The following is a 26,315-nucleotide window of genomic DNA, read 5'->3' on the forward strand; positions in this document are numbered from 1 at the left end:
AGGGAGTTCAAAATAAATCCATCAAAGGAAACTTTTATTGTTCATAGAGGATGACATGTGGGACCGACCTCGCCAACGACCGTCCTCATCGTTGCGCAGGGGGCAGGAGATCAAAAGAAAAAGGAAAATAGCCAGAAATTAGGGGTCAAAAATAACTCCAAGAAACAAAACTTTTATTGTCGTAGAGGATGACATGCGGGACCCATGAGCCAGAAGCTTAGTCAACGTTTCAAAGGCGGCATGAGATCGAAAGAAAAAGGCAAGTGACCAAATATCAGGTGCCAAAAAAAATCCAAGAAAAGAAAGTTTTATTGTACATAGAGGATGACATGCGGGTCCCATGAGCCAGCAGTTTCCTCAACGTTTCAAACGTGGCATGAGATCGAAAGAAAAAGGCAAGTGACCAAATATGAGGAGCCAATAATAATTCAAGAAATAAAGTTTTATAGTCCATAGAGGATGACATGCGGGTCCCATTTAGCAGCAGCGGTATCACCGTTTGAGAGGCGGCAGGGGATCGAAAGAAAAAGGCAAGTGACCAAATATGAGGTGCCAAAAAAACTCCAAGAAAAGAAAGTTGATTGCACATAGAGGATGACATGCGGGTCCCATTTAGCAGCAGCGATATCACCGTTTGAGAGGCGGCAGGGGATCGAAAGAAAAAGGCAAGTGACCAAATATGAGGAGCCAAAAATAATTCAAGAAAAGAAAGTTTTATAGTACATAGAGGATGACATGCGGGTCCCATTTAGCAGCGGCGGTATCACCGTTTGAGAGGCGGCAGGGGATCGAAAGAAAAAGGCAAGTGACCAAATATGAGGTGCCAAAAAAAACTCCAAGAAAAGAAAGTTGATTGCACATAGAGGATGACATGCGGGTCCCATTTAGCAGGAGCGGTGTCAACGTTTCCAAGGCGGCAAGGGATCAAAAGAAAAAGGAAGTAGCCAGAAATCAGGGGGTCAAAAAAAATCCAAGAATAGAAAGAATTTTGGTTCATAGAGGATGAAATGCGGGACCCATGATCCTGCATCGTAAACGGCTCGATCGGACCCATATCAGGAGCCAAAAATAATTCAAGAAAAGAAACTTGAGTGTACATAGAGGATGACATGCGGGTCCCATTTAGCAGCAGCGGTATCACCATTTGAGAGGCTGCACGGGATCGAAAGAAAAAGGCAAGTGACCAAATATCAGGAGCCAAAAATAATCCAAGAAAAGAAATTTTATTGTACATAGAGGATGACATGCGGGTCCCATGAGCCTGCAGTGGTCCTCAACGTGGCATGAGATCGAAAGAAAAATGCAAGTGACCAAATATCAGGAGCCAAAAATAATTCAAGAAAAGAAACTTTATTGTACATAGAGGATGACATGCGGGTCCCATTTAGCAGCAGCGGTATCACCGTTTGAGAGGTTGCACGGGATCGAAAGAAAAAGGCAAGTGACCAAATATGAGGTTCCAAAAAAATCCTAGAAAAGAAAGTTTTATAGTACATAGAGGATGACATGCGGGTCCCATTTAGCAGCTAGCCGGTCTCACCGTTTGAGAGGCGGCAGGGGATCGAAAGAAAAAGGTAAGTGACCAAATATGAGGTGCCAAAAAAATCCAAGAAAAGAAAGTTTTATAGTACATAGAGGATGACATGCGGGTCCCATTTAGCAGCAGCGGTATCACCGTTTGAGAGGCGGCAGGGGATCGAAAGAAAAAGGCAAGTGAGCAAATTTGCGGTGCCAAAAAAAACTCCAAGAAAAGAAAGTTGATTGCTCATAGAGGATGACATGCGGGTCCCAATTAGCAGCAGCGGTGTCAACGTTTCCAAGGCGGCAAGGGATCAAAAGAAAAAGGAAGTAGCCAGAAATCAGGGGGTCAAAAAAAATCCAAGAATAGAAAGAATTTTGGTTCATAGAGGATGACATGTGGGACCCATGATCCTGCATCGTAAACGGCTCGATCGGAGAACGTTGAACGAGATGGCGCGATCGAGAAAAAAACAATGCCGTAGAGGCTGCCATCTGGGCCCTACATCCCTCGGCGGTGCGGATTTGCGTTGACTCGGCCAGCGAACCCGAGAATTCGAGATGCACCACGTCCCGGGCCACCATACGCAACGTTTTGGCCGTTTTTCGTCGGGCTAGGTGGCCTCAAAAACGAGAAAAAAAACGTTTTGACATGCACAACGGACAGACCCAAAATCGTCGGCCATGGTACACCAGCAACCACGGCGCGACTTCAACTTCGTCGGCCATGGCAACTTTTCTTGTAATGATTTCCCGTTTCCAACCATATAACAATTAACGAAGCAGTTCAACCTTCGCCATGAACATTATGAGCTAAGAACACATGTGTTCATATGAACCAGCGGAGCGTGTCTCTCTCCCACACAAGCATGATGGATCATATTTTATTCAAACAAAAACAAAAACAAACAGACGCTCCAGGTAAAGTACATAAGATGTGACCGAATAAAAATATAGTTTCAAGAGAAGGAACCTGATAAGTTGTCGATGAAGAAGGGGATGCCTTGGACATCCCCAAGCTTAGATGCTTGAGTCTTCTTGAAATATGCAGGGATGAACCACCGGAGCATCCCTAAGCTTAGACTTTTCACTCTTCTTGATCATATTGTATCATCCTCCTCTCTTGACCCTTGAAAACTTCCTCCACACCAAACTCAAAACAAACTCATTAGAGGGTCAGTGCATAATTCACATATTCAGAGGTGACACAATCATTCTTAACACTTCTGGACATTGCTCAAAGCTACTGGAAGTTAATGGAACAAAGAAATCCATCCAACATAGCAAAAGAAGCAATGCGAAATAAAAGGCAGAATCTGTCAAAACAGTACAGTCCGTAAAGATGAATTTTATTGAGGCACCGTGACTTGCTCAAATGAAAATGCTAAAATTGAATGAAAGTTGCTTACATATCTGAGGATCACTCACGTAAATTGGCATAATTTTCTGAGTTACCTACAGAGAATTAGGCCCAGCATTCGTGACAAAGAAGAAATCTGTTTCTCGCGCAGAATCCAAATCTAGTATGAACCTTACTATCAAAGACTTTACTTGGCAAAACAATGCAATAAAACTAAGATAAGGAGAGGTTGCTACAGTAGTAACAACTTCCAAGACTCAAAATAAAAAACAAAATTACCGTAGTAAAATAAACACATGGGTTATCTCCCAAGAAGTTCTTTCTTTATAGCCATTAAGATGGGCTCAACGAGCTTTAATGATGCACTTGCAAGAGATAGTATTTGAAGCAAAAGAGAGCATCAAGAGGCAAATTCAAAACACATTTAAGCCTAACATGCTTCCTATGAAAAGGAATCTTGTAAATAAACAAATTCATGAAGCATGATGCAACAAGCATAGAAAGATAAAACAAGTGTAACTTCAAAATTTCAAGCATATAGAGAGGTGTTTTAGTAACATGAAAATTTCTACAACCATATTTTCCTCTCTCATAATAATATTCAGTAGCATCATGAGCAAACTCAACAATATAACTATCAAATGAAACATTCTTATCATGAGTCTCATGCATAAAATTATTATTACTCCCAACATAAGCATAGTCATTCTTATTAATTGTAGCGGGAGCAAATTCAACAAAGTAGCTATCATTATTATTCTCATCAAGTGTAGGAGGCATAGTATAATCATAATAAAATGTACTCTCCATAGTAGGTGGCACCAAAAGACCACTATCATTATAATCATCATATATGGGAGGCATATCATAATCAACATAAACTTTCTCCTCAATACCCGGAGGGCTAAAGAGATCATTTTCATCAAAACCGACCTCCCCAAGCTTAGAATTTTCCATAGCATTAGCAACAATAGTGTTCAAAGCATTCATATTAATAACATTCCCATTAGCATGCATATAAAGTTCCATGGGTTTTTTAATTCTCTCTTCAAACACATCATGTCCTAATTCAAGATAAAGTTCATAAAGATCTCTCATATTTTTGTTGTTTTCCATTATGCCTAACTAGTGTAAACAAGAAACAAAAAGATGCAATTGCAGGATCTAAAGGAAATAGCTTCGAGCACACACGCAACGGCGCCAGAAAAGTACTTATACCTAGGACCGAAGTATGAGTGCCTTTTACCTTTCCTCCCCGGCAACGGCGCCAGAAAAGTGCTTGATGTCTACGGGTGCTTCTATTCTTGTAGACAGTGTTGGGCCTCCAAGAGCAGAGGTTTGTAGAACAAGCAAGCAAGTTTCCCTTAAGTGGATCACCCAAGGTTTATCGAACTCGTGGAGGAAGAGGTCAAAGATATCCCTCTCATGCAACCCTGCAACCACAAAGCAAGAAGTCTCTTGTGTCCCCAACACACCTAATAGGTGCACTAGTTCCGCGAAGAGATAGTGAAATACAGGTGGTATGAATAAGTATGAGCAGTAGTAATGGCGCCAGAAAAGTGCTTGCTGGCGTGTGGTTGATGGTGGTAATATTGCAGGAAGTACAGATGCAGTAAAACAGTAAACAAGCACCGGTAGCAGTATTTAGGAACAAGGCCTAGGGATCATACTTTCACTAGTGGACACTCTCAACATTGATCACATAACAGAATAAATAGATAGATGCTAGACTCTACACTCTCTTGTTGGATGATGAACACCACTAATTGTGTAGGATTACACGAACCCTCAATGCCGGAGTTAACAAGCTCCACAATATTCGATGTTCATGTTTAAATAACCTTAGAGTGCATGACAGATCAACATAACCAAACCAAGTACAAACATAGCATGCACACTGTCACCTTCACGCTACGAAAGGAGGCATAGATCACATCAATACCATCATAGCAATAGTTAAATTCATAATCTACAAGAGATCACAATCATAGCCTACGCCAAGTACTACACGATGCACACACCGGTCACCATTACACCGTGCAGGAGGAATAAACTACTTTAATAACATCACTAGAGTAGCACACAGATAAATTGTGATACAAAACACATTGCAATCATAAAGGGATATAAATAAGCACTTCACTATGCTCTTCATAACAGTTGAATAAGTATTCTCGTGAAATATAGCCTAAGAGATCCACACGGTGCACACACTCGTCACCTTTACACACGTGGGACAAGGAGTCTCCGGAGATCACATAAGTAAAATCCACTTGACTAGCATAATGACATCTAGATTACAAGCATCATCATATGAATCTCAATCATGTAAGGCAGCTCATGAGATTATTGTATTGAAGTACATAGGAGAGAGATTAACCACATAGCTACCGGTACAGCCCCGAGCTCGATGGAGAACTACTCCCTCCTCATGGGAGACAAGCAGCGTTGATGAAGATGGCGGTGGTGTCGATGGAGGAGCCTTCCGGGGCACTTACCCGTCCCGGCGGCGTGCCGAACGGAGACTCTCGTCCCCGCATCTTGGCTTCGCGATGGCGGCGGCTCTGGAAGGTTTCTCGTACCGTGGCTTTTTCGTCTCGATGTTTTAGGTCAGGGACCTTTATATAGGCGAAGAGGCAGCGTCAGAAGGTCAACGAGGCGACGACACAACAGGGGGGCGCGGGCCCCCCCCCCTTGGCCGCGCCGGCCTACCATCTGGTGGGCCTGTGGCCCCCCTCTGGCCTCTCTCGGGTGTTCTGGAAGCTTCGTGTGATCCTAAGATGCTGGGCGTAGATTTTGTCCGATTCCGAGAATATTTCCTTACTAGGATTTCTGAAACCAAAAACAGCGTAGAACAAAGAACTGCCCTTCGGCATCTCGTTAATAGGTTAGTTCCAGAAAATGCACTAATATGACATAAAGTGTGCATAAAACATGTAGGTATCATCAATAATATGGCATAGAACATAAGAAATTATCGATACGTCGGAGACGTATCAGTTGCATCCAAAATACACAAATTAGAGGCAAAACAATAGCAAAAGTGTTCGGGAAAGTAGATACGTTTTGGACGTATCACTGTTCTACAAACCTCTGCTCTTGGAGGCCCAACACTGTCTACAAGAATAGAAGCTCCCGTAGACATCACTATGGACCCATAGTCCAGGGGTGAACTACTCACACATCGATCCGGAGGCGATCATGGTGATGAAGAGTCCTCCGGGAGATGATTCCCCTCTCCGGCAGGGTGCCGGAGGCGATCTCCCGAATCCCCCGAGATGGGATTGGCGGCGGCGGCGTCTCTGGAAGGTTTTCCGTATCGTGGCTCTCGGTACTGGGGGTTTCGCGACGAAGGCTTTAAGTAGGCGGAAGGGCAGGGTCGGTGGAGGCACGAGGGCCCCACACCATAGGGCGGCGCGGCCCCACCCTTGGCCGCGCGGCCCTGTGGTCTGGGCGCCTCGTCGCCCCACTTCGTAACCCTTTTGGTTTTCTGGAAGCTTCGTGGAAAAATAAGACCCTGCGCGTTGATTTCGTCCAATTCCGAGAATATTTCCTTTGTAGGATTTCTAAAACCAAAAACAGCAGAAAACAGCAACTGGCTCTTCGGCATCTCGTCAATAGGTTAGTGCCGGAAAATGCATAATAATGACATAAAGTGTGTATAAAACATGTGAGTATCATCATAAAAGTAGCATGGAACATAAGAAATTATAGATACGTTTGAGACGTATCAGTATGCAGAGGAAGAGGTGCGCAGGGAGGCCCGTGAAATGGAAATGAAGAGATTAAGAGAAAGAGCTGCTGAGGTGCGGGCAATAAAAGAACACGGCGACAAGACCGGAAAATGGCCACGCTGGACGCAGGAAAAGTAGAGTGATTTGTCGTAGTACTCCGTAGCTATGTATCTTAATTTTAGTTATAATTTGTTCGTTGTCTCTTAAATTCCATTGTAGTGTTTAGCCGTATTTTAATTTCATCGTGTGTGGTATCTTAATTTCGTGACATGTCTTAATAAAGTAGTGTTGATTTCCCGTCAATTTTTTTGCTAATGAAATTTCATACAACATACGCTAATGATCTACTCTACAAAAATTATAGCCATGCCATACTATATGCCCTAATGACATTCCAAAGCTAATTACAACAAATATGAATGATAAAAGTACAACATGCATGATACATTTACCTTGATCTATCTTCTCTGGAACCAAATCAGCTCTTGCACCGTACACTAAATGAGAAGTGAGTGAGTTGAGAGCGAGAGGCTAGAGCGTGAGAGAGTGAGTGTTGCACCGTACACTAACTGAAAAAGCGTGTGAGTTGATAGCGAGAGGTGGAGCATGAGAGAGTGAGTGAGTGATTCCGCGGAGACAAAACACACTCGCACTTATAAAGAACACTGGTAGAGATCAAGTCTTTGCTACCGGTTCGGAAGAGCCTTTAGTCCCGGTTTACCATCCGGGATAACCAAAGCGGGACTAAATCCCTAACCTTTACTCCCGGTTGGATTACAAACCGAGACTAAAGGTCATACACGTATGGAATTTGGGCTTAGCAATAGTTGTTTGACAAGAAAAGCCTCTTCAGCCTCATCCAATGCCAGATGACAGGAATTGAAGATCGACGGCCCCATACTGTTTGAACATGGCAGAGAAAAGGTCAGATGTGTTACTCAGTAGCCAAAAAGTTTCGGAAGAGCAGGAAAGTACTTCCCCGTTGGAGGAAGCATTCTATGATCTGTAACTTGGCTAGATGTCTATGATCCGTAACTTGGGATCAATACTAAAATTCATACTAGAAGGAAGCAGCATGAAAGTAGTCCCGGTTGGAGGAAACAACCGGAATAAGAGCAGGAAAGTTTTGCATAATTTAAAATCTGGCAAAACTTTCAACATAAAAACTGTCGGTGGGATAAGGACGCGTGGGTGGACGCACTACTCGGCGAGATAAAGCATGTAGCGCATGACGTCCTGTCGGAGGAACAAGACGAAGGAGGAAGCGGCGCCGAGCCTATAAAAGAAGCGTCGCTAATCACAAGCAGTTCAACAAGCCAACCAAAAGGTAGGGAGCTTCATCCCCATGCCGGGGTAAAGGGTTGGGAAATCTCCCGTGACGGAGCTTCTCGAAGATGTTGTTGGTGCACATGCCCTAGGACATCTTCAGAAGTTCCGCCTCAGGAAAATTTCCCCGCAAGCCCGTGAAAGCCTCCATCTCCTCTAACAGTGTTGGGGAATCTCCCTATGGTTCGTCACAACCTCTATATAACTAGCAAAAACAAACCAACCATCTCCAGTGTTAATATCTTCGAGAAAAGGGTTGGGAAATCTCCCGTGGCGAAACTTGTCGAAGATGTCGTTGGTGCACACGCCATAGGACATCATCGGAAGTTCCGCCCCGAGAAAATTTCCCCGCAAGCCCGTGAACGCCTCGACGATGAAGTTAATGGACAGTGATCGACCTCACACTAGAGGTGTTGTCATGTCAGTCAAGTCGTGAAATGGAAACCGGAGCATGGGTTTGGTTAATGGTTTGAATAGTTAGATTAGTTACTCTACAAAACATAAAATGGTTGTCGATTGCTTCTCCAAATTCAAATACTTTCCATGTTCATTTGAAAGTATGAAAAAGTTATTCAAATTCATATTAAAACGCTTATCAAATATTCAACAGATATAAAAAAACTTAGTTTTAGCGAAAATAAAAGATCTTTAGTTTTGGTGCAAATAAAAGGTCTTTAATCCCGGTTGGGGATACCAACCGGGACTAAAGGTGCTCGCGACCTGCCGCATCCCACATAGAACCTTTAGCCCCGGGTATTGTCAATAACCGGGACTAAAGGTCCCTAACGAACCGGGACTATGTGTTACCTCACGTTCTAGCCATTAGAACCGGGCTGAGTCAAATCATGGCCCGGACTAATGCTTCTTGCAGCTCTAAACGAAAGACCCATTTTCTACTAGTGGAAGAGTCTAACACGCTGCAAATTTTCACGGACGAGAATCAATCATCTCTCATAGTGCATCATTGAAACCAGCGCCGTTTGTCTGCTGTTACAACATGCAAATAAGTGCGGTCGCACGAGCAGGATAGTATGCAAATTTATCACTTTCTGTGATCATTCAGCTCTACCAGTCGCAAACGTCGTTTCATGTTTACGAACCTTTGTCTAAATTTCTGTACACTTCAGAATGTTGCAAACTTTTACGAGCGGGAATCGTTGCAATTAGTGAAGTCACATGAAAGTTTGTCTTCACCTCGCCTCGGAATCAGCGCGCCACAACTTTGGTCAAAATGCTCTGCTGCGTCTGTCGGCTGGCCGGAGAGTTTCTCCCGCGCGAGACGCCCTGCAGGCTGTGGAGGCTGGCTCCACATCAACCTGCCGCTGCATCGTGAGGCGGCATAGCCCACCGGAGCCAACGGCGGCAGACGAGAACCAACGAAGCCAAACGTGCAGCGGGCAGCAAAGGCACGGCCTGCCGCTAGCGCCTAGGGCGGCATGTGGCCACGTGTCTCCTGCCGGCCCTGCGGCCACTAAATCAGTGATCTTTTTTGTCATTTTGATTCGTAGGTGGTTCTTTTTGCCAATTTGTTGGTTTAGGTGATCCTTCCTGCCAAAAACATTTTATGGAGGTACCCGGCCGGATACATATCCTGCGCACACAGGTCAGAATGTGAAATCAGTACATATCCGGTCCATTTTATGTTGAAGTTTTAGAAAATGGGCAATTATGTCCAATTTCACCCGCTCAGAGATTTTTCTTTCAGGGGCTTGTAAATTTATCTGCTATCCTCTATAAAATTACGGTACGCCTAGGCATGCTTAGGCAACCCTGCAGGTTAAGTGTGCTTGGCGAGACCGAAACGCAAGATGTGCACCAGCGCGGTTAAGTGTGCTTTAGAGCATCTCCAACAGGCGCTGTATAATCTGGCGCGGTAAACCGGCGATTCGGCGCGCTGTATCCCGCTGGTGCGCGCGATAGCGATTTTCCCCCGGCAGAGGCTCCATTTTGCAGCGCGCGTTGCTGTACGAAAAACGCACCTCCAGCAGAGGCTCTATTTTGCAGCGCGCTCGCGGCACAAACTGCAATCCGCCGTTTTTTTTGAAAATTAATTCAAACAAACTATGAATATTTGATCGAAAATACTAATATATTTTAAAAGTTCAACGGTACAATGCGACATATAGAACGAAAATACAAATAAAAACTACTCATCCGACTCCCAGTCGAAGTCGGAGCTGCTCGGAGTCGTCTCCGACACCGGCATCGTCATCCATTCGAAGGAGGAGGAGGAGGAGGAGAGGACGATGGTCGACGGCCCTGCGCCATTCTTCTTTTGCTCCTCCTTCCTCGCCGCCTTCCTCGCCGCGGACTCGGCGCGGCTAGCTTTTTTCTTCGCCTTCGCCGCCGCCTTCTCCTCCTCCTTCTGCGCGTAGAAGGCCTCCGTGGCGGCGACGTCCTCGGGGAAGCGGCGCGCCCATTCGAGGCGCAGCGCCTCGTCGCGCTCGGCGATGAGGAGGCGCTGCTCCAGCTCCCGCTGTCGGCGCTGCTGCTCCCGCGTGATCACCGGCGGCGGCGGCGCGAGCATCTCCGCCTGCTCCCGCGTGAACACGTCGTGGAAGTTCATTCCGCGGCGGGAGCAGCCCAGCCGCCAGGCGACGGCGTCGTAAGCCCGCGCCACCTCGTGCGCGGTGTCGAACGTGCCGAGGCGGATCCGCTCCTCGCCGGAACGGATTTCCGCGTCAAAGCGGCCGCTCGGCCGCGCTCGAACGTCGTGGTAGCCGGAGGCGGGGCGGCGGCATCTTCGCGCGAGGCGGAAGGGACGACGGCGGAGTCGCGCGGAGGCTTATACAGCGCCTGTTGGAGATGCTCTTAATCTACAATATGTCGACCTTTTCTTTTTACTGGATAGAAATAGATACAGACAGGTTGTTCACTAAAAAAAAAGATACTTACAGGTTGCATAGGCTATCTTCCATAAGGCCTGTGGCCTAGCTTACTGCACTTCCTTGGGTCTGGCCTGCTTTCTGAAGGATGGCCTGCTTTTTAGTGGGCAATAAGGCAGCGCCATCTGCAGGCCGTGTGAAATGAGCCAGGGCCAAATCGTGTTGTGCAAAGTTGTCGTGTGAACCAAAAAGGGGTTTTCCCTCAAAAAAAAGAAGGGGTTATGCTCCAGAAAAAAAAGGCTTGAGCGCTTGCCTGGAAGCAAAGGAGGTGCTGGGCGATCACCATGGAAGCTTCTTTAGCTGGAGCCGGCCATTTTTCTCTCCCAGATCCCTGATGCTGAAGCTGACGAGCTGTTAGTCTGTCAGCGCGCTGTCATGCTAGCCAAGGAGATGCAGGTGGGAAAGGTTATTCTGATTGTTTGAAGCGGTTGAGGCAAGATATTAATCGCCTGGTGCACGGACATCTCGTGGAACAGGTCGGATCAATTCTAAGGAGTTTGAGGAGTACTCTTGTGTACGGTGCGTCGTACAGCGAACGAGGTTACATATTTGTTAGCAAATGATAGCTGGAAGCCTGGAATGGTGTTTCCGCGGATGTTATTGTATCTCGGTTAGCTATGGATATTTCAAAAGTTTAATATAAATTGCAGCGATTATTCTAAAAAAAAGGCAGCGAACATACACAAGGAAAAAATGTTTTTAAGCAAAGACAAAGGATCGGAAAAAATAATAACGATGGCAATGGGTAGGGAGTAGGATAGAGCAATACCATGCACATACTCGTATAGTTAATAGTTATGCAGAGGCTGGGACCTAGTTCTCCATTTTTAAAAAAAATCTTGTATTGTTGGAGGATACAAATTCTTCCCATACTCTTGTAGTTGGCAGATACAAAATTCTACCCGTACCAGCGGGTACGAAACTTTACCCATATCCATACCTGACGGGTACCCAGATTCATTGCATACCCATTGGATAGATCAAATAGTACATAAGTTGTTCACAATTTTACATTCATCAATAACATATTTAACTAAAATTAACTACCTCAACTCAATAACATATACATGATAATTATCTATTTCTCTGAGGCTTTGACTAACCCTTGTGATGGTGTGTTGCTAGGTTGCATTGGTTGGAGCTCTACGAGTCAACATCTAACTATAAACTGTTAGGATATGGGTATACCCGCAGGTATAGGCGTGTACCCATTCCCTAACAACGAATTGATGGATAGGGTATGGATATTACATATGGGTATAAAAATATGCATATACCATGCTCACGTGGGTACGGTACCCGTGGTACCCATGTGTCAAATTGACATACTTAGAAAAACCATTGAACATAAAAATATTTCTTTTCCATTGAAATATAACATTGCAGAAATGCACTTTATCAAAGGTATTCTTCATAGGTCTAGAAATAATGTTGAGCTGTATTTGAAGTTTTCCATACATTTCGTGACATTTGTTTGTGTATATATTGAATGAAATGAACTCGGTTTAGGTAAATTCGCCCCCTAATCAGTATGCCGGACATTTAGATTTTCTTTCGCTTGAACCCTCCTCCGAATTTAGTTTTTTTAACATATCGAGAGCGCGATCTTTAGTCTTCATGAGCACAATCCACATGTACCTGGTAAAATCATCAACTGTAAGTAGAAAGTACTTGTTGGAGTTGTGCTAGTTTCACATAAATCACCATGTAGAGTTCTAACACTTTCTACTTGTCTAAATATGGATTCACGAGGAAATGTTGGCCGTCTTAGCTTTCCGATAAGACACATCTCACACACTTGTTGTGAGTAACCTACGCAAGGTAGTCCTATCACATGTCCTTTCTTCCCAATTTGGCATAATGCATGAAAGTTCATTATGTTTTATTACCTAAATTATGACATAACCCAATCGTGTTAATTATGTATGATTACCTAAGTTATACCATAACCCACATAAGAAAGTCATGCCTAATTATGCTGAGTCCACGCCGCTATCTTGCATTCTCGCTCTCTCGCCTCCTTCACTGTTCCGCGGTCACAAACTAATAGAGCACTTGATCCCCTCCATTGTTAATCATCTCCGACGACCCTTCCCTTGCAACAATGCTGATTCCGATGATTGCCCTCGTTTTCTACTTGTTGAGCGATGGTGCCAAACTTGGACACCCAGACGCCATGGCTCAGTTCCCTAAATATCAAGGTCGTCTCACAACCGTACGACCCCATGGGTCAGTCTTTGCATTTGAGCAGGAGGAATCCTTAGCTTGGAATAGATACGAGTGGCTCTTCCGTAGTCGTTCTCAGGGTTTTGGCTGTTTTATCTTGGGACCTATTCCCCTCAGAGACCTTCTCTATCAGGTTGGCATATCATGGCCTCTTCCCAGGGCGGATTTTGACATGGACCTCCCATCATGGAAAGCACCGCCGCCTCTAAAGATTAAAATCATTGTCTAGCAGCCGCCGGACCGCCACCTCTTGAGTGTCGAGGTTCTGAAGCGGCATGAGGGGGGTGATGTCCTATTCCCCTTTGTGTGGTTTCAAATCCGAGAAACACGCTTTTGTCTCGTGACCCGCTGCTTGCTTCCTACGAAGCTTCGTCCACGAGCCTCTGGACCTGAGTGGCAGGCCCCAAATCTTGGCGAGTTTCCGAAAGCTCAGGCGGACCTTACTGGGTATGAGGAGGCGCCTCTTTTGGTTAATGTTCGCCGCGATGACCCTATGAACTATTTGTAATACTAATTAATATGGTTATTAAGTGAGTCTTCCTATATCGTGCTTCTCACTCTGTATTTAAATTTCTGGCATTCTTGCAGCGGTGACATTGACTTTGTATGTACCGGACCAGCTAGTTGCAGCCCGCCATCTTACTTTGCCGCCTAGCCTTTGAGCTCCATACTCTCGTGGAGTTGTATCGTTATTTTCTTCTTCCAATTAGGCATGTTTGTTATCCTAGAATTTTTTTCTTAACTTACACTTATACCTCTCATGCGAATTTGGTTGATTTATTTATAATAAAAATGGGCGAAAACTTATTTCAAAGAGGTTGATCTGCTTTGATTGTACTTTTCCGTACATCTAGTTGGCCATAGCAAATGCATGCCAAATAAGTGACACATATGGACCATTGACCTCGTAATAGCTCGGAATACGATTTGCACCACAAATCAGCAAGCTGTTGACACTAGCGTACCAACTACGACAGTTCTTCTGAGTTGTGCATGGCAGCACGTACCGCCACTCCTATATTAATTTCTGCACGACCCTTAATTAGTTTCTCATGCATGCCATGCTGCGTGAATTCATTTCTTATGTCGACCTGCCTGTTGCCACTATACTGCAAGTAATTACCGCATGATTTATAATCTACATTCACGGTTAAAGTACTCCTTTGAGCATCAAACGGAGCACTGAATTGACCATCTGAACAGTGAGCATTACTACATGTGTGTCACCTTTTTTTTTTTTGAAACAAGATGTCACTTAGGCTGACCATAGTGTTAGTATCATAGCTAGTATCATGCACATCGATCCCACAAAAATGCTGATGTGGCAGCTAATTAAGGAGGAGAGAGGAGATTAGAGTAACATAGGTAGATACCATATCATAGCGCAAACAACGAGAAAAGTTAGTGGTAAACAAATCTTGTACACAAATTTGCATTGAGATTTATAAAACAATAAATATAGCATGACTATAATACTACTCCATGATACTACCCACTATAGAGATAGTATCATGTCCTAGTATCATATGCATGATACTACTATATGATACTTACCACTATGGCCAGCTTTAGGCTAGCCATAGTGCTAGTATCTTAGCTAGTATTATGCATATTGGTCCCAAAAAAATGCTAATGTGGCAGCTAATTAAGGGCGACTTCTTTTGGGCTTATAGCACTGCTTCTAGGTGCCAAACGACTGAAGCCCAAAAGAACTCTCTAGCTTATGCCTAGCTTATTCTGACCGAGAAGCCAGCGTCCAGTGCAATTCGAGAATCTGGCCGAGACCAGTTTCCCGAGCTTCTGGCTGGGCAAACCGAACCGGTACATCAACCTGCCCCTCAAGTTCAGTCCATTTTACGGCAAATGCCACTCCGTAGCAGTTGCCGGTCACCGAGAGTCAAAAAGAAAAAAAGAAAAAAGGAAAACTGACCGCACCTCTTCTCCCGCATCGGACACCTTCCTCTCTCTCTCTCCCGAAACGAATCGCCGCCGCCGCTCCACCACTGTCTTCTCCGCCGTCGCAACCGCCGTTCGCAGTCGGCCCCGCCCCTCGCCGCTATCGATCCCTCCCCTCGCCGCTATCGATCCCTCCCCAAAGTTACTCGCGGCCGGCTCTCCGAGCACATCATGGACCGGCGCCGCTGCAAAGGAAATTCTTCGATCCGCCGCCGCCGTCGCCCGTGGCAGTCGCCCTCTCCCGTCGCAACCGCCCTCGCCCCTCGGCGCTCCTGGCACTTGCCACTCCCGCCCCCGCGACTGGACGCCAACACGGACCGGCGATGCTGCCCTCGCGTGTCACCACCAGTTGATAGCTCCGCCATTCGTTTACTCGTTTTTTTTTTCGGAAGAGATGACTTGGTTCTAGGCATGACACCATATGCATTGCTCGATTCGTTCCTGAAATGTACTGAATTATACCATGACATGATGTCTTAATTATTATTTGACATCCCATAATTTTATTTGATTTATTTGTAGCTCATTTTTCACTAAAAAGTATCATATATGGTATTACCACTTATTTACAACACATATCTAATTTAGGGGCACTACAGACATTTCAGAACTCAACCCATCAAACAAGCAAAATTTTCAGAAGCCCAAAAGAATAGGATGAACTAGCTTCTATCAGCTTCTTCCCACCACAGTTTCCCCGCACCGTTTCCTATAAGCTAGCTTATGCATAAGCAGGAGCCCAAAAGAAGTCGCCCTAAGGAGGAGAGATGAAATTACAGTAACATAGGTGGATACCGTATCATAGCGCATATTACGAGAAAAATTAATACCTAACAAATCTTGTACCGAATTTACATTGAGATTCTAAAATTAATAAATATAGCATATCTATGATAGTATTCCATGATACTACCCACTATAGAGATAGATCATACACAAGTATCATATGCATGATACTACTACATGATACTTAGCACTATGACCAGCCGTATTTGGATTGTGAGCATCAGGATCATGATTTACATGGGGCTGGCTGTATCCTTGTATGGAAAGAAGAACAGCTCAGTAGGAGCTGTGACCCTGGCCAAGAAGCAACAACTCTTATTCATGAGCACTTATTAGTTATTATTAGTACTCTGTACGTATCTTCTCTCCAGGCACTATATGGCCTTCAATTCCGATGAGGTTAATTACGAGCTGATCTTCTAGCTAGGAGAGTGGGGTTTTAAAGCTGAGTGGTTGGTCGACTTTGATTGGTCGATCAGTTTAAATTACTCAGTTCGAATTATATGATGTTTTGAAATATTTTAGTGTCGGCTAGTAGATGCAAATCAAAATAAGTGGACATAGAAGCTGAAATGCTCCAAATACATAGTATGATTTGGAATAAACTAAAATAACTTATCATACAGAATTGGAGGTTGTACTATGACAAGGATAAAAGCATATCTAGCAGACACCTATGTTTTTAAGGTCTCGCGCGGTCTCCGGCCAACCAACAAACACAAACGGTATAAACCGAATAGTTCAACATTTTAACACATATATATGATTTAGAATAATAAATCTAAATATGAGCAATGTAAATTAAAACATGAATGTTTTAAACATCACACAATACAATAATAACCGACATTGCATCAATACTCACAAGCATGCCCGGCCAAACTTTCTTATTGATCGTCATTAGTCTCTTTGTACTCTCTTCATTGGGAACTCGGAGATACACTTTAACCTTTGCACACTCGATATAGTATCTTCGCTTGTTATAGAAATCTGTCGGGATGCCATATGTTATCGCTCAAATAGCTACCGAGATTTTCTGGTACACGCCAAACCCAATAAAGCTAGCAACTCTGGCAAGTACACAAGCGAGAAATGGCCTCGCAAGCTTCCACAATCTTCACAAAAATATCTCTACGCATTTGGGTGCTCGGACTGAAGCTTGAACTCATCTACAATACGAACACATATCTAACCAAAATATACCGGAGAAGTCTAAAACAATAGAAAAGTTGAAGAAAAATTACCATGAAGTACGAGGGGAACCGACGGCCGGCCAGGTCGAGTCGGGACAGCGAGGTTGGAAGCGCATGGACTGAAATATGCCACCCCCTCCCACCACCAGCACCAAAGCTTTCCATGCTATACTTGGGGCCGACGGGTTGGACCCGTACGTATAGGCTGGACGTCGTTTTTCTGACCTCCTTAAATTTTTATAAGGGCCAAGCGGTTTTAATGGGCCTGCTAGAGACAATTTTTTCGTCTAAACCCTAAAACATGTGGTTGTTGTAAAGGTTGTGGCGTTTTAAGCGATATGCTAGTGATGCTCTGGGAAAATCTACACTCTGCCCTCCCATATGGCGTTCGGCAGAGCCATTTTTCCAGCTACATGGGTTGCTCCAAAAGTGATTTTTGTATGGGAGCTAAGTTTTCTAGTCCCCCCCCCCCCCACACCCCCAATATGAAGTCAATTTTTGAGCAAAGCTTAAGAAAACTCAATAATTGAGGCAAAGTTCATTCATACTAGGTGAAGTTACAAAGATTAATTTTAAAAAAGAGAAAGTAAAACTAAAACTAGCCAAAAAAAAATTGACGATGCGACGGTAGAAGACCATGTAGTCCTCGCTATCGTCGCCGTTGTCCTCCGGCGGGTGGTTGCTGCCCTGGCCAACATCACGAACGCAGATGCTACCCGAGATGGGGTCACGATGATAGAGGATCGGGCCGGCCACCTTGACCTCCTCCTCGTCGTTGTTGAGTATTACTAGGAGGCCGAGGCGGTGTGCGTGCTCCCGCGCCACCTTTTCTGCCTTGGCCTTGGACGACCAGGTGATGGCAACAACTCTATGTGTACCATCTCGTTGGGACTCCAAGTGCATAGTGTTTTAGCAAGTCCCTTTTCCCCAAAAGGGTGACTCGAGGGTTTATATCGACACTCTAGGAATTGGTGAAGAGATGTCTTTTGCTTCTCCTCGTCAAGCAACCTACAAAACAAAGTCTTTGCCTTGTTCCCTACTCCACCGTGTGGTTTATTAAGCACAAGGTTTCTTATTCATAAAACTTAAATAAACTTGTAAATAAATAAAGTAAAACAATCTATGGCTAGACAAGGAAAGTAAACACAATAAGATAAAGGTCTTTTTATGTTTTCATTTGTGTTTGCTAATAGTAATTTTTTTTTGTGTTTCGGATTTAATTAATGCAAAAAATATTAAAGGTGATAAACTTTTTGGAAAGTTGTTTCTTATAATAAAAAGTGGACCGGGTTCATGGTTTCACTTGTCTACCTCTCATAAAGGTGTAGTGGACATAAACAATTAATAAGCAATATAATATTGATGAAACTTCATTATGTGAATGATATATGTATTTATATGGGCATCACTTCATGTCTTATAGAGGATGCAACACATCTCTCATATACTCCTCTAGAAAGGGAAAACTCCATGCAATCAAGAATTAAGAATTAACAGAGTATAGTCTTACATACTTTGACATGATGTTTGAATAACAAATACGATACCTTGAACAAACAAGATCACCCAGATGTCACTAGATGAAATATAACACATGCATTCACTTTATCCCTATTGAGGTAACAAAAGAAAGGAAAAAAACCACAGTAGATCTTGAATTTTGTGTCATTATTCAATCACCACAACCATGTTACTCTAACTAATAAACATGTTCCCCACCACATTCTCTCTCATACAAGTTGGATAAAACAAGCACTTAAGAACGGACTACATAATATGCATCTATTCATACATGTCACACACAATAAAATTCTAATCTCAAATATCAACTCATAGAATAAAGATCCACCACAATGAAATTACATAGCAGCTCATATGGTACTAGATCATAGATATAACACGAGAGATAGAGAGAGATCAAGATACCTCCACGGATCCGTAGTCCAGTGATGGACTACTCCCTCTTCATCACGGTGATGTTGGTGTAGATGTTGGAGAGGGTAGATATCCAACTGGTGGCGTCTCCGACGATGTTTCCCCCTCTAATCTTTGCTGGTTATGACTCTATTTCTATGTTTGTGTGTTACGCTCAGCCTCCTTTCTGAGATGTGGGGACCTTTGTATATGCGTTTTCAGGTCAAGACGTTCTAGGATTCAGGATTAACAGATTATAGCCTTAGGTACTTTGACATGATGTTTGAATAACAAATATGTTGCCTTGAACAAACAAAATCACCCATATATCACTAGATGAAATATAACACATGCATTCACTTTACCCTACTGAGGTAACAAAAGAAACGTAAAACAATAGCAGATTTTGAATTTTTTGTCACTATTCAATCACCACCACCATGTTATTCCAACGAATACAACGTTCCACCACACATGCTCTCTCATAGAAGTTGGATTCAAAAAGCACTTACGAACGGGGTACATTATATGCATATATTCATACATCTCACGCATAATAGAATTCCAATCTCAAATATCAACTCGTAGAACAAAGATCCAGCATAATGGAAATAGATAGACGGCCATAATCATATTAGGCAGCTCATATGGTTCTAGATCATTGATAGATCAAGAGAGAGATAGACCAAGCTGCTGCCACAAACCTGTAATCCAGAGGTGGATTACGCCCCCTTCATCATCGTGATGTTGGTGTATATGTTGGAGAGGGTAGAGATCCCACCGGTGGAGGCTCCGACGGTGTTTCCCCGTCCAATCTTTGATGATTTTTACTCTGTTTTGGTGTTTCTATGTTACACTACGCCTCCTTTGCAAGATGCGTTGGGGGACCTTTATATAGGCATTTTTAGGTCAAGACTTAGAGGTAGGGCTTTGGATGGACGGTTGAAGATGCTCGAGGAAGGAAAGAGCATAGGTGGCGTAGGCCACGCCCTGGGCTGCGCCACCTTTCCTCTTTCAGGCCTTCGAGCACCACTCATGAGGTTCCAGTACTCTAGGTCATCGTCTTCGTGAAATATTAATCCTCGAAAAATCCCATGTCAATATGACTTCGTTTAAGTCCCTAAAAGTTAAAATACACAAAACAAGGTGTTCCTGTTCTGAAGAGTTATAACTAAAATAAGGGGGATCATTAGTGTAAATCCCCAAAATCAATATAAAACATGGATATGACATTATACAAGATGAAACATGTTAGAATATATATTAATAAACTACAAAGTTCATGTATGCATCTTTTTTTTGAACCTCTAACAGTAGGAAAGGCTCCTACTGCTTTATATTAAAAAAGGAACCCAAACAGGGAACCAGGGTGTTACATTTTGGATATGTACAACATCATTTGGCTGGAGGAAAGAAAAAGACAAGAGTTTGAATTACACCAAGCAACTACAATCTAGTGATGAAATTAGCAATGTAAGGGTGCATCCCTTCCTTTGTCCTATGGACTAACATGCCAAAATCTTCTCTGAATCTCCTCTTCCAAGCTTCAACAGTAGGTGTGATATTATTGAAGTGCATATTATTTCTTTCCTTCCAAATATTCCAAGCTCCAATGAGAAATATTTCCATGAATAAAGGGTCTCTCCATTGAGCCTTGCCATGCTCAATAATTTGTAATCTGGTATCTCTTATTGGCCAAATGATATTCAAAACCGACCAACATTCTTGACTAAAAGGACAATGGAAGAACATATGTTCTACTGTCTCTTCAGGTGGAATATCACACAGCAGGCAATTGTATCCAGAATTGAGAATACAATTTCTTCTCTTCAGCATATTCCTTGTATTAATTCTATCAGAGAGCAAGAGCCAACCAAAAAACTTCATCTTTGGGATGCACTTTGATTTCCAAAGCCACTGGAAAGAGATGTGAGGTTTAAGTTCTCTGAAGCAATATTTAAAAGAGCCTAGAGGAATATTTATCTGATGCTCATTCATATGTCCATTTATCATGTGTGTTCTCTGATGCGTGCAGTTAACACACGTCCGTTGGGAACCCCAAGAGGAAGGTGTGATGCGTACAGTAGCAAGTTTTCCCTCAGAAAGAAACCAAGGTTTATCGAACCAGTAGGAGCCAAGAAGCACGTTGAAGGTTGATGACGGCGGAGTGTAGTGCGGCGCAACACCGTGGATTCCGGCGCCAACGTGGAACTCCGCACAACACAATCACGAACTTTGCCCCAACGTAACGGTGAGGTTGTCAATCTCACCGGCTTGCCTGTAACAAAGGATTAGATGTATTGTGTGGAAGATGATGATTGTTTGCGAAGAACAAGTAAAAAACAATTGCAGTAGATTGTATTTCGGATGTAAAGAATAGGACCGGGGTCCACAGATCACTAGTGGTGTCTCTCCCATAAGATAGCAGTATGTTGGGTGAACAAATTACAGCTTGGGCAATTGACAAATAAAGAAGGCATAACAATGCACATACATATATCATGATGAGTACTATGAGATCTAATCAGGGCATTACGACAAAGTACATAGACCGCTATCCAAAGCATGCATCTATGCCTAAAAAGTCCACTTTCAGAGTTATCATCCGAACCCCTTCCGGTATTAAGTTGTAAACAACAGACAATTGCATTAAGTATGGTGCGTAATGTAATCAACACAAATATCCTTAGACAAAGCATCGATGTTTTATCCCTAGTGGCAACAGCACATCCACAACCTTAGAACTTTCTGTCACTATCCCAGATTTAATGGAGGCATGAACCCACTATCGAGCATAAATACCCCCTCTTGGAGTCACAAGTATCAACTTGGCCAGAGCCTCTACTAGTAACGGAGAGCATGCAAGAACATAAATAACATATATGATAGATTGATAATCAACTTGACATAGTATTCCATATTCATCGGATCCCAACAAACACAACATGAAGAATTACAGATAGATGATCTTGATCATGATAGGCATCTCACAAGATCTAACATGATAGCACAATGAGGAGAAGACAACCATCTAGCTACTGCTATGGACCCATAGTCCAGGGGTGGACTACTCACACATCGATCCGGAGGCGATCATGGCGATGAAGAGACCTCCGGGAGATGATTCCCCTCTCCGGCAGGGTGCCGGAGGCGATCTCCTGAATCCCCCGAGATGGGATTGGCGGCGGCGGCGTCTCTGGAAGGTTTTCCGTATCGTGGCTCTCGATACTGGGGGTTTCGCGACGAAGACCTTAAGTAGGCGGAAGGGCAGGTCAGGAGGCGTCACGGGGGACCCACACAACAGGGCCGCGCGGCTAGGGCCCAGGTCGCGCCGCCCTGGCGTGTCGTCGCCCCGTGGCCCCACTTCGTTTCCTCTCTGGACTTCTGGAAGCTTCGTGGAAAAATAGGCCCCTGGGCATTGATTTCGTCCAATTCCGAGAATATTTCCTTACTAGGAGTTCTGAAACCAAAAACAGCAGAAAACAGCAACTGACTCTTCGGCATTTCGTCAATAGGTTAGTGCCGGAAAATGCATAAATATGACATATAATGTGTATAAAACATGTGAGTATCATCATAAAAGTAGCATGAAACATAAGAAATTATAGATACGTTTGAGACGTATCAAGCATCCCCAAGCTTAGTTCCTACTCACCCTCGAGTAGGTAAACGATAACAAAGATAATTTCTGAAGTGACATGCTATCATAATCTTGATCATACTATTGTAAAGCATATGAGATGAATGCAGCGATTCGAAGCAATGATGAAGATAATGAGTAAACAAATGAATCATATAGCAAAGACTTTTCATGAATAATACTTTCAAGACAAGCATCAATAATACTTGCATAAGAGTTACTCATAAAGCAATAAATTCAAAGTAAAGGTATTGAAGCAACACAAAGGAAGATATAAGTTTCAGCGGTTGCTTTCAACTTCAACATGTATATCTCATGGATAATTGTCAACACAAAGCAATATAACAAGTGCAATAGGTAAACATGTAAGAATCAATGCACACGCATTGACACAAGTGTTTGCTTCGGGATAGAAAGAATAGGCAAACTGACTCAACAATAAAGTAAAAGATAGGCCCTTCGCAGAGGAAGCATTGATTACTATATTTGTGCTAGAGCTTTTCATTTTGAAAACAAGAAACAATTTTGTCAACGGTAGTAATAAAGCATATGTGTTATGTATAAGACATCTTATAAGTTGCAAGCCTCATGCATAGTATACTAATAGTGCTCACACCTTGTCCTAATTAGCTTGGATTAACACGGATTATCATTGCATAGCATATGTTTCAACCAAGTGTCACAAAGGGCTACCTCTATGCCGCCTGTACAAAGGTCTAAGGAGAAAGCTCGCATTGGATTTCTCGCTTTTGATTATTCTCAACTTAGACATCCATACCGGGACAACATAGACAACAGATAATGGACTCCTCTTTAATGCATAATCATTCAACAACAATTAATATTCTCATAAGAGATTGAGGATTCATTGTCCACACTGAAACTTCCACCATGAATCATGGCTTTAGTTAGCGGCCCAATGTTCTTCTCTAACAGTATGCATACTCAAACCATTTGATCATGAAAATCGCTCTTACTTTAGACAAGACGAGCATGCATAGCAACTCACATGATATTCAACAAAGGTAAAAGTTGATGGCGTCCCCAGAAACATGGTTACCGCTCAACAAGAAACTTATTAAGAAATAAGACACATAAGTACATATTCTTCACCACGATAGTTTTTAAGGCTATTTGTCCCATGAGCTATGTATTGCAAAGGCAAAGAATAGAAATTTTAAAGGTAGAACTCAAGTAATTTACTTTGGAATGGCGGAGAAATACCATGTGGTAGGTAGGTATGGTGGACACAAATAGCATGGTTATTGGCTCAAGGATTTGGATGCACGAGAAGAATTCCTCTCAATACAAGGCTAGGATAGCAAGGTTGTTTGAAGCAAACTCAAGTATAAAAGGTGCAGCAAAGCTCAAATATGAACATATTGTAACTATTATAAGACTTTACATTGTCTCCTTGTTGTTCAAACACCTCAACCAGAAAATATCTAGACTCTAGAGATCAATCATGCAAACCAAATTTTAACAAGCTCTATGTAGTTATTCATTAATGGGTACAAGGTACATGATGCAAGAGCTTAAACAAGATCTATATGAGCACAACAATTGCCAAGTATCACATTATTCAAGACATTAAGCCATTTACCACATGCGGCATTTTCCGTTTCCAACCATATAGAAATGAATGAAATAGTCCAACTTTCGCAATGAACATCTATTATATATTAAAAGTAAATTACGGGCTAACCAGAAATTAGAGAAATAGCTAGAAAATCCCACAAAAATTAGAAACATCATGCCGTTAAATTTAGTCATTAATAGATCTCAGCCGGTAATTTTATTGATCAAATCCCACCCAGAATTCCATCCCGTACATAAAAACACAGCGTAGAGAAGACATAGAAAGGACCAACCCTAACTCTGTATATTCCTCCACATACGCGGCCGGCGGCGGCGCGCTGTTGTACGTTGTCCTCGAGGGCTCCCGTCTAAAGTAAGTTAGACGTACTGATTTGCTTCTTCTGAAAGGAGGAACAAGATCGCCCTCGCTTCGTTGATATCACAGCCTGAAAACAAGTCATGATCATGAAGTCTTCCGATCGATCGATTGACCTAAAGACTTCAAGTAATCCTTCATGCACACGGACTGGGTCAGGTAAGAAGATTTGATCTCCGGTCAAGGTAGACCTACGCACAAGAACGTATGATTTTTTTTAGGTACATCAGAAGATCAGACTTGCTCCCAGAAAAAGAGATTAGTTATTTTTCGGTGAACTTGAGAAGTGCCATGCAAATTTCAGGTCGTGCAGCTGCCATGCAAATTACATATTGATTTTATGGAAAGTGGCCACCGGCGGCGCGCTGTTGCCGATCCCTTCGATCGAGCGCCCGAGCCAAAAGTAAATTAATTAATTGTACTGATTTGCTTCTTTTGAAGGGATAAAACCTAGAAAGGAACAAGATCGTGCTCGCTTCGTCGAGATCACAGGCTGAAAATAAGATCGCACGGCCGTTGCCATGATCACCATGTCTTACGATCGATCGGTGGCTCTATTTACTTCAATTAATCCTTCATCTATACCGACTGGATCAGGCTAGAAGAGTTGACTCATACATCAAGCTGGTTGTCTTGATTTTCCGTCAAGGTAGAGCTACACACTGGAACGTATGATTTTTCTTTTTCTAAAGACATTAGAACATTATATGTTTGCTCTGAGAAAAAAAAAAGATTGGTTATTTTTCGGTGAACTTGTCATGAAGCTGACATGCAAATTACAGGTAATTACATGTCGATCATAAGGAAAGGGTGAGTGACCGTTAAAGAAATACAAAAGGTGATGATCAATATCCAAGTGGTGAAAAATTAACCAATTAATAATTACTCATCTAAAAATATAACGCACCATGCAATATAATAGACCCAGGGCAACATCAGGAAAATTTGTATGCCAGAATAATTACATTTTCTCTTATCAAACATGAATCTGCTATTACCTGCCCAGATGATTTTGGTCCTAATCAGGCCTAGGATGCCATATTTTGTTTCCTCTTTGTTCTAGGTTTCTACACTTTCAAGCTTAAGGAGTATTGTTAGGTAAATTAAATACTTCACACATATGACAAGAGATTTTCCTATTCATCGCATGCACCTGTTGTTTTGTTCTTTACACAATTGACAAAGTTCTGTTTATAACATATTTGCCAATGTTATGTTGGCTCCATGCATGCATGCTACTAATAGAATTAGGCTTAGTTTCTAGCAGTTCTTCTGTTTTTTTAGATAACAGTCAAGGATTGCCCAACTTTAAATTAATAAAGCCATACGGTATAGATTTAAGTTACACACTGCTGAGCATACAACTTCGCCATAGAGCTAGGATCGTTCGAAGAACAACAAGACGATAGATAGATAACCAACAAGCCAAAACAACCAACTTAAGGGAACTAGATAAAGATGTTCCCACCCCGATCCCACATCCCACAGCAGTTCTTCTGTACACATGCCCTTACCATAAACTTGAGAATATTATAGCTATCAGCCATTTTGGAACAGTCTGAAAATCCATTCCTTTCCAGTACAACAGGGAAGGAAGTTATGACATAATTGGCGAATTTTCTAGACTACTTCTTTAAATATTCTTTATCGTATTAAGGTAAAATAATGGCATGCACAATGCGTCAACACATATTCAAGAGAAACCATAACCATGAAAATAAGCAAGATTTATTTAGTTGTGAGCAGATGCCACTGAATTGGTTAGGGTAAATATTAAACATCCGTGAGACTGAAAGTCCCAATGTTACATTAAGCGATTTAGG

This window comes from Lolium rigidum, chromosome 4 (genome assembly GCF_022539505.1).
Source record: "Lolium rigidum isolate FL_2022 chromosome 4, APGP_CSIRO_Lrig_0.1, whole genome shotgun sequence".
Lineage (NCBI taxonomy): Eukaryota > Viridiplantae > Streptophyta > Magnoliopsida > Poales > Poaceae > Lolium > Lolium rigidum.